The sequence below is a fragment of the Triticum dicoccoides genome, chromosome 3B, assembly GCF_002162155.2.
Source record: "Triticum dicoccoides isolate Atlit2015 ecotype Zavitan chromosome 3B, WEW_v2.0, whole genome shotgun sequence".
NCBI classification, from domain to species: domain Eukaryota; kingdom Viridiplantae; phylum Streptophyta; class Magnoliopsida; order Poales; family Poaceae; genus Triticum; species Triticum dicoccoides.
This window is the reverse complement of record NC_041385.1, coordinates 612,299,545-612,312,450: the sequence shown is the minus strand read 5'-3', so window position 1 is coordinate 612,312,450 and position 12,906 is coordinate 612,299,545.

Genomic DNA, 12,906 nt, shown 5'->3' with positions numbered 1-12,906 from the left:
TTTTTTGTCTTTACAAAAGATCAATACCAAATGGAACAAAACTTTTTGATGATTTTTCTCGGACCACAATACACCCTAGAAGCTTTGGGAGGATGCCAGAAGAACCAAGAGGTGACCACAGGATCAAGGGGCGCGCCTCGGGGGTCGCCCCTCAAGCTTGTGGGCCTCCGTGGGTCCATCTCTAGTAGCTAGATGGCTTCTTCTCTCTCTTTGATATTCAATACAATGTTCTCCTTGATGTTCTTGGAGATCTATTCGATGTAATCTTCTTTTGCAGTGTGTTTGTTGAGATTCGATGAATTGTGGGTTTATGATTAGATTATCTATGAATATTATTTGAGTCTTTTCTTGACTCTTTTATGCACGATTTATATAGCTTTGTATTTCTGTCCGATCTATTGATTTGGTTTGGCCAACTAGATTGATTTGGGAGAGGTGCTCTGTAATGGGTTCACTCTTGCGCTCCTCAATCCCAAGGACAAAAGGGGACATGACACGTATTTGTATTGTTGCCATTAAGGATAAAAAGATGGGTTTTTTTCATATTGATTGGATCTATCCATCTACATCATGTCATCTTGATTAAGGCCTTACTTCGTTCTTGTTAACTTAATACACTAGATGCATGCTGGATAGCGGTCGATGTGTGGAGTAATAGTAGTAGATACATGCATGAGTCAATCTACTTGTCTCGGACCTGATGCCTATATACATGATCATTGCCTTGGATATCACCATAACTCTTCGCTTTTCTAACAATTGCTCAACAGTAATTTGTTTACCCACTGTATGCTTTCTTTCAAGAGAGAAGCCTCTAGTGAAAACCTAAAAATACCTTGCTGCAATTTATTTTATTTTATTTTGAACTTTTATTTATCTTTTACATCTATCACTATTAGATCTAATCCTTGCAAGTAACCATGAAGGGATTGACAACCCCTTTATCATGTTGGGTGCAAGTATTTGTCTGTTTGTGTAGGTGCAATTATTGGATACTTGTGTGTTCCTCCTACTGGATTGATACCTTGGTTCTTAACTGAGGGAAATACTTATCTCTACTTTGTTGCATCACCCTTTTCTCTTCAATGGAAAAACCAATGCAAGCTCAAGAAGTAGCAGGTACACCTTTCGGGCGATGTACCTTAACCTCATGAACAATTTCATGAAGAACCATAATCCCATCATGGATACACGACCTTTAAGAAAGGTGGAATCGTAGGGATGAGAGAGGTGTTCCACCATCGAGCAAACTGCATCGCACACACACCTTAGGGCATCTCCAACGGAAACCCGCAAATTTCCTCCCACATCCATCCGTGGGCAGGGGGTCAGTCCGCAGAGACGAATGCGGGGGGTAGCCATTCAATCGTAGTTGCATACATTTTCACAATAACTCAAACCAACTGGATGAAATTCATTCAAACAAGCCCGGATTTCATATAAACAAGGTCGAATTTCATATAAACACACTGGATTTCATATAAACATGATGGATTTCATTACAAATACATCAAAGCGGTGCTAGGCGGGCTCTGGAGTATAATTAGTACCTAGTCTAAATGATCGTCAGTGCCCGTTCCCCGTGCCCGGCAATGAATCAAGAGAACGGAAGCTTTGCCTTTTCTAGCTCCGCCTCGGCACTCTCCATCTCCACCTCCGTAACCTCCTCCTCTGGGGCCCTAGATTGTCCACCTATGCACCACTGCCAAGCGACTAATCGGTCGAAGATGGTGAGCCCACCAAGCTTGGTGTCAATGGGAGGGGAGGAGTGATGGCCTTCCTAGGACATGAGTGGCGGCGTCCTACCATGCACTACTATTCCTTGCTACCGCATGCGCTTGTGAACGTGTCGGCTTCTTCGTGGTCATGATTCTGAGGCGCGACCTCCTCGTCGTCGGTGTCGCTGAACAACACCTCGCTCGCCTCGTCGTCGCACTCCTTGTCGGCAACCACCAGTGTCGGTAACGCCAGCAGGCGAGGCGGATCTCACGAGCGGAGCGGTAGGACTTGAGCAGCACCTCCTGCTCCACCAGGTTCGCGTCTGGCGTGACCGCCCTGCCAGCGATGACCTACTCCTTCGCCTGCAGATGCTCCTGGAGGAGGTTGTGGTTGTAGTTGGCGTCGGCTTGCGCCTCCTGGAACTAGTCCTCCCGTTCCTCCCGCACCATGTCTATATAATGGGTACGTGCCTCGCCGATGGTCATGGTGCAATGTCCGGTGAGGGTGGAGTGGGGGAGAAGGTGCCATAGATAGGGATGGCACCCGCAGGGTATGGGTACGGTTGGAGCCACCCCATACCCTTATCCGTCCACCAAGTACTTACCTATCACCATACGCATACCCATCAAGGGTACAATTCTTTCCCATGCCCGTCACCCGACAAGGTATATGGGTACCCATCGGTAAAAATACCAGCGTTTATAAGACATCAAATTGAGTACAAAAAAGTTGTAAAAAGCAACATAATCATAAATTATTACTATCAACACATTTTAAACAACAATGTAGAACAACATATTGTAACCACAACACATTCTCATAAACAAACAAACTTGCCTATAAAGCAACACATAAAATGTTAAACAACAACACATAATCATAAGTAACAACACATAGTCATACACTTTAAGTTCACAAAGTCACAATAAATTATAGAGGTCATTTGACATATGTTAGGATATTAAAGGAAACCCACTTGTCAACATATTAGATGGGTCCATGGGTACGCCGGCATGGGTTATAAGATCCCATACACATACTGTCTCTACCCGACGGGTATGATATTTTCTCATTTAAGTACCCATGGGTAAAAAAATCTCATACCCTTACCCTAATAGGGTTTTTGCCCACAGGGATACGTGGGTAATGGGTACACATTGCCATCCCTAGGCCCACGGAGGAAGAGGATGGTGGCGCTGGCTCGTCGGAGAGGCGTCCTCCGGCTGGTTGTCGGCCTTCTAGTGTGCCGCAATGGCGGCCATGGCCTTCTTCTTCTCCAAAGTCAGCTCGTCCTAGAGAGCTTTGGCTGCGGAGGGATCCATGGCAGGGAGTGGTGCAGAGAGGGATGACTGTGGCTATGTCCGGGTCACCGAGGCAATGGTTTATATAGCATTAGTGGGCGGGAGAGGGACGGACGGCTGGTGTGGGAGCAGATGCCTCGGCAACCAGGTGCCATCAATGCAGGCAACAGACGAACGGACAGGCAGCCTTCGTGTCGTTTGAACACGCGATAGTCGCCTGCACCGGGAAGCAGCACGGGCGGCGCTCTCTCGGCCGCCATGCTGCTTCAATGCCGGTGCTAGTAGGTGGTCACGCCTACTCTGGCAGGACATGAATGCTGGCACTAACGCTCTGGAGCAGCGCTGACTGAAAACGCGTGGGAGGGGAAGGTTTTTTGGTGGTCTAAGGCGATCAGAATGGGGCTTGGGATCGATCAGAACTCACACAAATCTCGCCCACTTTTGTCTCCAGTTTGTGGGAGAAATCCCGTCTGGATCGCCCCGCGGACCGTTACAGGTCGGCGTTGGATGGCTTCTGCGGTCCAGACCGCGCGGTCCCGACTGTTGCGGGAGGTTCCAGGTCAGTGTTGGAGATGCCCTTAGCGAAGATCCGTTGTAGAACATTGACCACTGTGATCTCCCTAAAGTGCCGGATATCCATCACCCCAACTAATTCTGGGACCAGGGTAACCACACCATAGTTCAGGTGAGACATGTCCAGTGTCCAGATGTAAAATTCTTGGAACACCGGCATGATCACCGGTTGAAGATGCACCCAAAACTTTTGGAAGAAGGTGCCCAGAAGGCCATCCGACCCCGATGCCTACCAAGTCATCATCTTAGATGTCTCCCGACGAACCTCCTCTGGAAATAATGAGATGGTAGGTTCTACATTCTCATCAGTTTAGGCCCTGGCCTCTACTAGCCAGCAAACCATTGATGACCCACAAGTATAGGGGGTTAATCGTAGTCCTTTCGATAAGTAAGAGTGTCGAACCCAGCGAGGGTCAAAAGGAAATGACAAGTGGTTTTCAGCAAGGTATTCTATGCAGGCACTGAAATTATAAGTAATGAGTAGTTTGATAGTAAGATAATTTGTAACGAGCAAGTAACGGTAATGGTAACAGTAACAAAATTGCAGCAAGGTAGCCCAATCCTTTTGAGGAAAATGATGGGCCAAAACAATCTTTTATGATAAGCAAAGTGTTCTTGAAGATACACGGGAATTTCATCTAGTCACTTTCATCATGTTGGTTTGATTTGCGTTCGCTACTTTGATAATTTGATATGTGGGTGGACCAGTGCTTAGGTCTTGTTCTTGCTTGAACAAACCTCCTACTTATGATTAACCTCCTCACAAGCATCCGCAACTATGAGAAAAGTATTAAGAATAAATCTAGCCATAGCATTAAACTTTTGGATCCAAATCAGCCCCTTGCGGAGTAGCACATAAAATAGGGTTTAAGCTTCTGTCACTCTCGCAACCCATCATCTAATAATTAATCCACAATGCACTCCCTTGGGCTCTAATAAGGTGAAGTGCCATGTAGTCGACGTTCACATGACACCACTATGGGAATCACAACATACATACCATCAAAATATCGAACACATATCAAGTTCACATGATTACTTGCAATAAGATTTCTCCCGTGACCTCAAGAACTAAAGTGACTACTCACAAATGATAATCATGCTCATGATTAGAGGGGTATTAAATAGCATAATGGATCTGAAAATATAATCTTCCACCAAATAAATCATACAGTAATCAACTACAAGATGTAATCAACACTACTAGTCACCCACAAGCACCAATCTAAGGTTCTGGTACAAAGATTGAACACAAGAGATGAACTAGGGTTTGAGAGGAGATGGTGTTGTTGATTATGTTGATGGAGATTGCCTTCCCCAAGATGGGAGAGTTGTTGGTGATGATGATGACGATGATTTCCCCCTCCGGGAGGGAAGTTCCCCCCGCGGAATCGCTCTGTCGAAGGGGCAAAAGTGCTCCTGCCCCAAGTTCTGCCCCGAGACTATGGTGCTTCGTCCCGAAACTCCTCTCCTTTTTTTCTAGGTCAAAATGACTTATATACCATAAGATGGGCACCGGACGTGGCCCGAGGAGGGCACAACCCACTAGGGCGCGCCTAGGCTCCCTGGCGCGCCCATGTGGGTTGTGCCCACCTGGTCGGCCCCCTCTTGTGGTTATTTGTCCAATAATTCTTATTTAATCCATAAAAAATCCCCGTGAAGTTTCAGCTCATTTGGAGATGTGTAGAATAGGTGACCTGACGTAGCTTTTTCAGGTCCAGAATTCCAGCTGCCGGTATTCCCCCTCTTTGTGTGAACCTTGCATATTATGAGAGAAAAGGCACTAGAATTACTCCAAAAGGCATTATTATGCAAGAAAAATATTTATAAATAATAGTAGTAAAACATGATGCAAAATGGACGTATGAACTCCCCCAAGCTTAGACCTCGCTTGTCCTCAAGCGAAAACCGAAATCAAAAAACATGTCCACATGCTTAGAGAGAGAGAGGTGTCGATAAAAACAAAATAAGGACATAGAAGCACAATGTATGTTATTATAACAGCAACAAGTTTTAACATAAAATTTTATCATAGAACTTTTATCATAAAACTTCTATCATAAAACTTCTCATGAATAAGTAACAATTCATCACAACATCAAAGTATAAATCATAAACTCTATTGAAAACTATGTTCTCAGTCAACTTTGCAACTACAATTCATCATCTTTTCAGGGAAGGGTCACATATCAGAGCCTTTTAGAAAGTCCAAATACTCAACCATCATATAGTCTTCTATGATTGCTAACACTCACCAGATACACATGAGCAAAACATTTCAACCGGACACATAGAAAGATAGGGGCTTATAGTTTTGCCTCCCAACATATTCACATCAAGGGTGATGTCAACAATAATAACTCATGCCACCGATATCCAACTGGATATATGTGCCTAGATCTTTCCTCACGACATGATGCTTGTCAAAATAGAAAATAAAAAGGAATAGAGGGAAATACTTTGACTCTTGCATAAAAGTAAAAGATACGCCCTTCTCAGAGGGAAGCAGAGGTTGTCATGCGCTTTTTGTTTGTATGCTCAATCTCTTAGTGCAAAAGAACTATAGGATCAAAAGTATGTCTAGAAGGGGGTGATTAGACTACTTGACCAAATAAAAACTTGCCTTTTCCCAATTTTAGTTCTTGGCAGATTTTAGCAACTTAGCACAAGTCAAGCAATCAACCGACACATGCAATTCTAAGAGTATAGCAGCGGAATGTAAAACAATTGCATATGAAGGTAAAGGGGAGGAGTTTGAGAAGGCAAACGCAATTGGAGACACGGATGTTTTTGTCGTGGTTCCGATAGGTGGTGCTATCGTACATCCACGTTGATGGAGACTTCAACCCACGAAGGGTAACGGTTGCGCGAGTCCACAGAGGGCTCCACCCACGAAGGGTCCACGAAGAAGCAACCTTGTCTATCCCACCATGGTCGTCGCCCACGAAGGACTTGCCTCACTAGGGTAGATCTTCACAAAGTATGCGATCTCCTTGCCCTTACAAACTCCTTGGTTCAACTCCACAATCTTGTCGGAGGCTCCCAAGTGACACCTAGCCAATCTAGGAGACACCACTCTCCAAGAAGTAACAAATGGTGTGTTGATGATGAACTCCTTGCTCTTGTGCTTAAAATGATAGTCTCCCCAACACTCAACTCTCTCTCACAGGATTTGGATTTGGTGGAAAGAAGATTTGAGTGGAAAGCAACTTGGGAAGGCTAGAGATCAAGATTCATATGGTAGGAATGGAATATCTTGACCTCAACACAAGTGTAGGTGGTTCTCTCTCAGAAAATGTATGTTGGAAGTGTAGGCATGTTCTGATGGCTCTCTCCACGAATGAAGAGTGGGTGGAGGGCTATATATAGCCTCCACACAAAATCTAACTGTTACACACAACTTACCAATCTCGGTGGGACCGAATCATGAAACTCGGTCGGACCGATTTTGCAAATAATGTGACTGTTAGGATTTTCGGTGGGACCGACATGTTAGCTCGGTGGGATCGATATGGTTAGGGTTAGGGCATAACGTAAGTAGATAAGAATTTTTCTTATTCTTGTTACTAGACTTGACTTGAGGCATGTAAGTAGATAAGAGTAAACGCTTAGCAATGTAAGAAGAACTTTTCTTGCGAAGATCATCATTGATTGCCATTAAAAACTCATGTTCTTGCTCAAGGTTGAGCTTTTCAATGCATAACTTCTCATGAGTCCTTAAAAGTTCTCGATGATCTCCTAAGATAGTTTCATGAGCTAACTTAAGAGTGTTTAGTTCTTCAGTTAGGAGCTCAATATTCTCCTTATCATTGTCATTTGTTTTATCTTGATTAGCATGATTATTTGACGTTTCATCATAGTATTCATCACTAGAGTTGTCAACAAGTAAATCATCATCACCTAACAAGTCATCTTCATCACTATTGGAATCAACATACTTGGGGTGTGATACCTTTGGGCCTTTAGCCATGAAGCATCTTCCAAATCCTTCATTTGGTGAGTCAAATATGTCGTAGGAGTTGGTTGACACAAGTGCTAGACCGGCAACACCTTCATCTTGAGTATATTCGGAGTCGGAGTGATAGCTTCTCTCGGAGTGATTGTCGGAGTCGGAGCCGGATACCCATTCACCAACATGAGCTTGATGTCTTTGTTTTGTGTAGCCCTTTGATGACTTGTCCTTCCTTTTTGAATCCTTGCTTCTCCGGGATGTTCTTCGTTCATAGCGATCATCTCTATTCCCTCTTTCTCTAGATGGTGATTCTTCTCTTCTACTTATTCTTTTTGGAGAATCTTCTCTTCTTTTTTAGGGAGCTGTACACTCATTGGAATAGTGTCCGTGTCTTCCACAATTGTAGCAATTACACTCACGACTAGAAGATCTTTTGTCATTGTAGGACCTTGACTTGGAACTTCTTTCCTTGCTTCTACTCTTGTAGAACTTGTTGAAGTTCTTCACGATTAGGCTCAATTCTTCATTGAAGGTTTGTTTCTCACTTGATGATGTGGGAGCTTCAAATGAGGCTTTGTAAGCACCACTTGACTTGTTGTGGAGCTCCTCCTTATCCTTGAGTGATATCTCATGACCAACAATTCTTCCAATGACTTCTGTTGGCTTGAGATCTTTGTAATTGTGCATCATTTGGATCAATGTGCACACGTATCATATTTTCCATCCAATGCTCTTAGGATCTTCTTGATGATGAATTTTTCGGTCATCTCTTGACTTCCTAAGATGGCAATCTCATTTGTGATGAGAGCAAGCCTAGAGTACATTTCAGCGACGCCTTCACCATCCTCCATTTTGAACTTGTCAAGTTGACTTTGAAGAACATCCAATTTTGATTCCTTGACGGGGTCGGTACCTTCGTCCATGTCAATCAAAGTATCCCAAATTTCTTTTGCATTCTCAAGACGGCTGATTTTGTTCAATTCTTCGAGGCACAATCCATTGAAGAGGATATTACAAGCTTGAGCATTGTAATGCAGCATCTTCAACTCTTCCGCGGTAGCTTCACGGTTTGGTTCTCTACCATCAAAGAATTCACCTTGCAAGCCAATACACACAATAGCCCGAACGGCGGGGTTATGTCCAAGAATATGCATTCTCATCTTATGCTTCCAACTAGCAAAATTAGTACCATCAAGGTAATGACCTCTATGGTGGTAATTTCCCTCGCTAGACGCCATACTCTCCTAGGTTGTTAAACCAAGGCTATGACTACCAAAAGCTATGGAAATCAAAGCAAATGGAGACCAAAGCTCTGATACCACTTGTAGGATTGAAAGTATGTCTAGGGGGGTGATTAGACTACTTGAACAAATAAAAACTTGCCTTTTCCCAATTTTAGTTCTTGGCAGGTTTTAGCAACTTAGCACAAGTCAAGCAATCAACCTACACATTGCAATTCTAAGAGTATAGCAGCGGAATGTAAAACAATTGCATATGAAGGTAAAGGGGAGGATTTTGAGAAGGCAAACACAATTGGAGACACGGATATTTTTGTTGTGGTTCCGATAGGTGGTGCTATCGTACATCCACGTTGATGGAGACTTCAACCCATGAAGGGTGACGACTGCGCGAGTCCATGGAGGGATCCACCCACGAAGGGTCCACGAAGAAGCAAGCTTGTCTATCCCACCATGACTGTCACCCACGAAGGACTTGCCTCACTAGGGTAGATCTTCACGAATTAGGCGATCTCCTTGCCCTTACAAACTCCTTGGTTCAACTCCACAATCTTGTCGGGAGCTCCCAAGTGACACCTAGCCAATCTAGGAGACACCACTCTCCAAGAAGTAACAAATGGTGTGTTGATGATGAACTCCTTGCTCTTGTGCTTAAAATGATAGTCTCCCCAACACTCAACTCTCTCTCACATGATTTGGATTTGGTGGAAAGAAGATTTGAGTGGAAAGCAACTTGGGAAGGCTAGAGATCAAGATTCATATGGTAGGAATGGAATATCTTGACCTCAACACAAGTGTAGCTGGTTCTCTCTCAGAAAATGTATGGTGGAAGTGTAGGCGTGTTCTGATGGCTCTCTCCATGAATGAAGTGTGAGTGGAGGGGTATATATAGCCTCCACACAAAATCTAACTGTTACACACAACTTACCAATCTCGGTGGGACCGAATCGTGAAACTCGGTCAGACCGATTTAGCAAATAATGTGACTGTTAGGATTTTCGGTGGGACCGACATGTCAGCTCGGTGGGATCGATATGGTTAGGGTTAGGGCATAACGTAATCTCGGTGAGACCGATTACACAAACTCGGTGGGACCGATTTTGGTAATAAGCTAACCAAGGAGTTGGTCAAGCAAACTCGGTGGGACCGATTCGCTCATCTCGGTTAGACCGAAACGTTACGAAAGGGAAATAGAGAGTTTGCATTAAAATCTCGGTGGGACCGATCGCTCATCTCGGTTGGACCAAAATGTTACGAAGGGAAACCGATAGGTTACAATCCCATCTCGGTGAGACCGAGATCCCTATCGGTGAGACCGATTTGATTAGGATTTGTGGCAGTGGCTATGACATCTGAACTCGGTGGTGCCGGATAGAAAGAATCGGTGGGGCCGAGTTGGACTTTTGGTTTGGGTCATATGTGGATGTGAGAAAGTAGTTGAGGGCTTTGGAGCATATCACTAAGCATTTTGAGCAAGAACCTCATTAAGCAACACCTCATCCCTCCTTGATAGTATTGGCTTTTCCTATAGACTCAATGTGATCTTGGATCACTAAAATAGAAAATGTAGAGTCTTGTGCTTTGAGCTTGAGCCAATCCTGTTGTCCTTAGCATTTTGAGGGATCCACTTTTCTCTTCCATGCCATGCCAATCATTGAGCTTTCCTAAAATATTTATCTTGAAATAGCATTAGCTCAATGAGCTATATGTTGTTAGGAATTACCAAAACCACCCAGGGATAGTTGCACTTTCAATCTCCCCTTTTTGGTAATTGATGACAACATATAGATCAAAGCTTCGACAAATGATAATAAGATTGAAAAACATTGTCACGTTGAGAAATATGTGAAAAGCAAGAGCTCCCCCTAAATTTGTGCATTATTTAAAATTTGCTTTGGTCTGCAAATGCACAATGAGTTAGGATCATGGGTTACTCTTCCATGTCACATACATCTTGGTGGAGCACTCAAAATGATAATAATTAAACACATGCACTCATCACCAAGCAAATTGAATGACCATATGAGGATATAAGAGATAATATCATCCAACAAGCATAAAGTAGCATAGCATATGATCAAACACATGATCATCCAAGTATCTCACAAAAGGCATAATGTATCAAGCAGACACACAAATAACAAAGTTCAACCACCAAAAACAAGAGAGATCAAAAGCAACACTCTCTCTCGAAGTCTATGATCTATACATTTTTCTCCCCCTTTGGCAACAAGTTACCAAAAAGTTCACAAAAAATGCATAGTGCTAAACGACTCTCAGGCTTGGTCTTCATGAGGTGGTGTAGAGATGACTCCAAGGACGAAAGCATTAGTTGATGTAGCTGGACCTGGTGGAGTGGCTGCTGGAGCTGGTGGCACTGAAGCTGTAGCTGGTGTAGATGATGTAGCTCTGGTGTCTGGAACAGGCACTGCAGCAGATCTTTGTCCTTTGGGCACTCTAGCAAATGCATCTGTAGTAGTCTTGCCCTTCTTCTCCTCCACATCCTCCTGAAGTTCCTCAACTACAGTTTGGATTTTTGTGACCTTCACATCAAGTGCATAGAATTTCTGCTCTATGATTCTCTCCAAGCTTTCATGTTTTTGAGTCAGGGTGGCCAAGCCCTTCTCAATCCTCAAGGTGGAGGCAATCAAGTAGACAAGCTGATCTTGCTTGCTCTTCAGGAACACTTGAGATGCCTCTTCAGTAGTTGGCATCTTAGCAGCTTTCTCAGCCCTTGCTCTCTCCCTCTTTTCATGAGCTTGCACAGATGATGGTTCCTCCTCATTCATCTCAATAGTGTTATCTTCAAATTCAGGGTATAGGGGTAGATGCTCCTTATCCAAAAGATATGTGCATGTGCCCATCTTTGAGTTAATGAGCTCTTGTATGTGTGGAGCATACCCACAACTCCTCTTCTAATCAGCAGCAGTCCTTTTGATTGTTTCCACAATCAGGCTCATAACTTTGAACTGTTGAGGTATATCAAACAAGTGCAGCAAGTTAATAGCATGACCTCTGATCATCTTGTGATCTCCTGACTTTGGCAGTAATGTGTGCCTTAGAATCCAGCTAATTGTGGGCAAACCAGACAACAAGTAGTCTACAGATCCAAGCTTGTGAGTTTCCAAAGCTATATCTGGGATCTCTCTGTACATGTGTGACATAGTGGTGTGGTCTTTCTTCTTCTTGGCATAGACATCCAAGTCATCCTCATTTTCTTTCGGGGCATTGATCCACTCAGCCCATTCTTCAACTATGGATTGGTACCTAGTACCTTCAGACATCCAGACAATTTTCCCATCTGGGTAGAAGTGAGCTGTTGAGTAAAATTGCATGATGATCTCATCATTCCACTTTGTGAGCTTCTGTGCAACAAAGTCATCAACTCCACAAGCCTTGAAGCTGTCATATACTCCTGGGAAGTGCTCTTCATTCTCCTTGATGTATTCCTAGTCGATCCATCTCATGTCACATACAATGGGCTTCTTGTCAAGCAAAATAGTTTCATAAAAGTCATGTTGCTCCTTTGTGTGAAATCTGTAGTCAACTGTTGTCCTTCTCCTCACAGCATAAGGATCTGATTGTCTCCACAATATCAGTCCAGCATCTTTTCTATTATGCATGTCTTCTGCAACTGGATAAGCATCATTGTGGTCAGGAATCTTGGGCTTCAACTTTCTCAACACAAGAGAATCTTCATCTTCTTCAGCAGCTTCAGGCACTGGGGTCTTGTTGTTCTCAGATACAGGTATGTTTCTGGTGTTCCTCCTGGGTTTAGATTTGGGTGTTGGTGCACCAGCCTTGGGAGCAGCTTTGGGCTTAGATGGAGCAGCCCCTAACTTGATTGCATCCCCCATTAGCTTCTGAGCTTTAGGAGCTGGTGCAGCATCCTCTTCCTCTTCTTCTATCTTTGAGGGCTTCCCAACTACTCTAGCCATGGTCTTCTTGACCCTTTCTTTCCTTTTCTTCTCAGCCACAACTGGTTCTTTGGGTTCAGATCCCAAAGTTACTTGAGTAGAGGCTCTGGCCTTAGACATTGGAACTCTTCTTGCAGGAGCCTTGGTCTGCATTCCTGGCTTTGTGGCAGCAGTTGTGCCATACTCCTTTTTCAGCACCTTCTTCT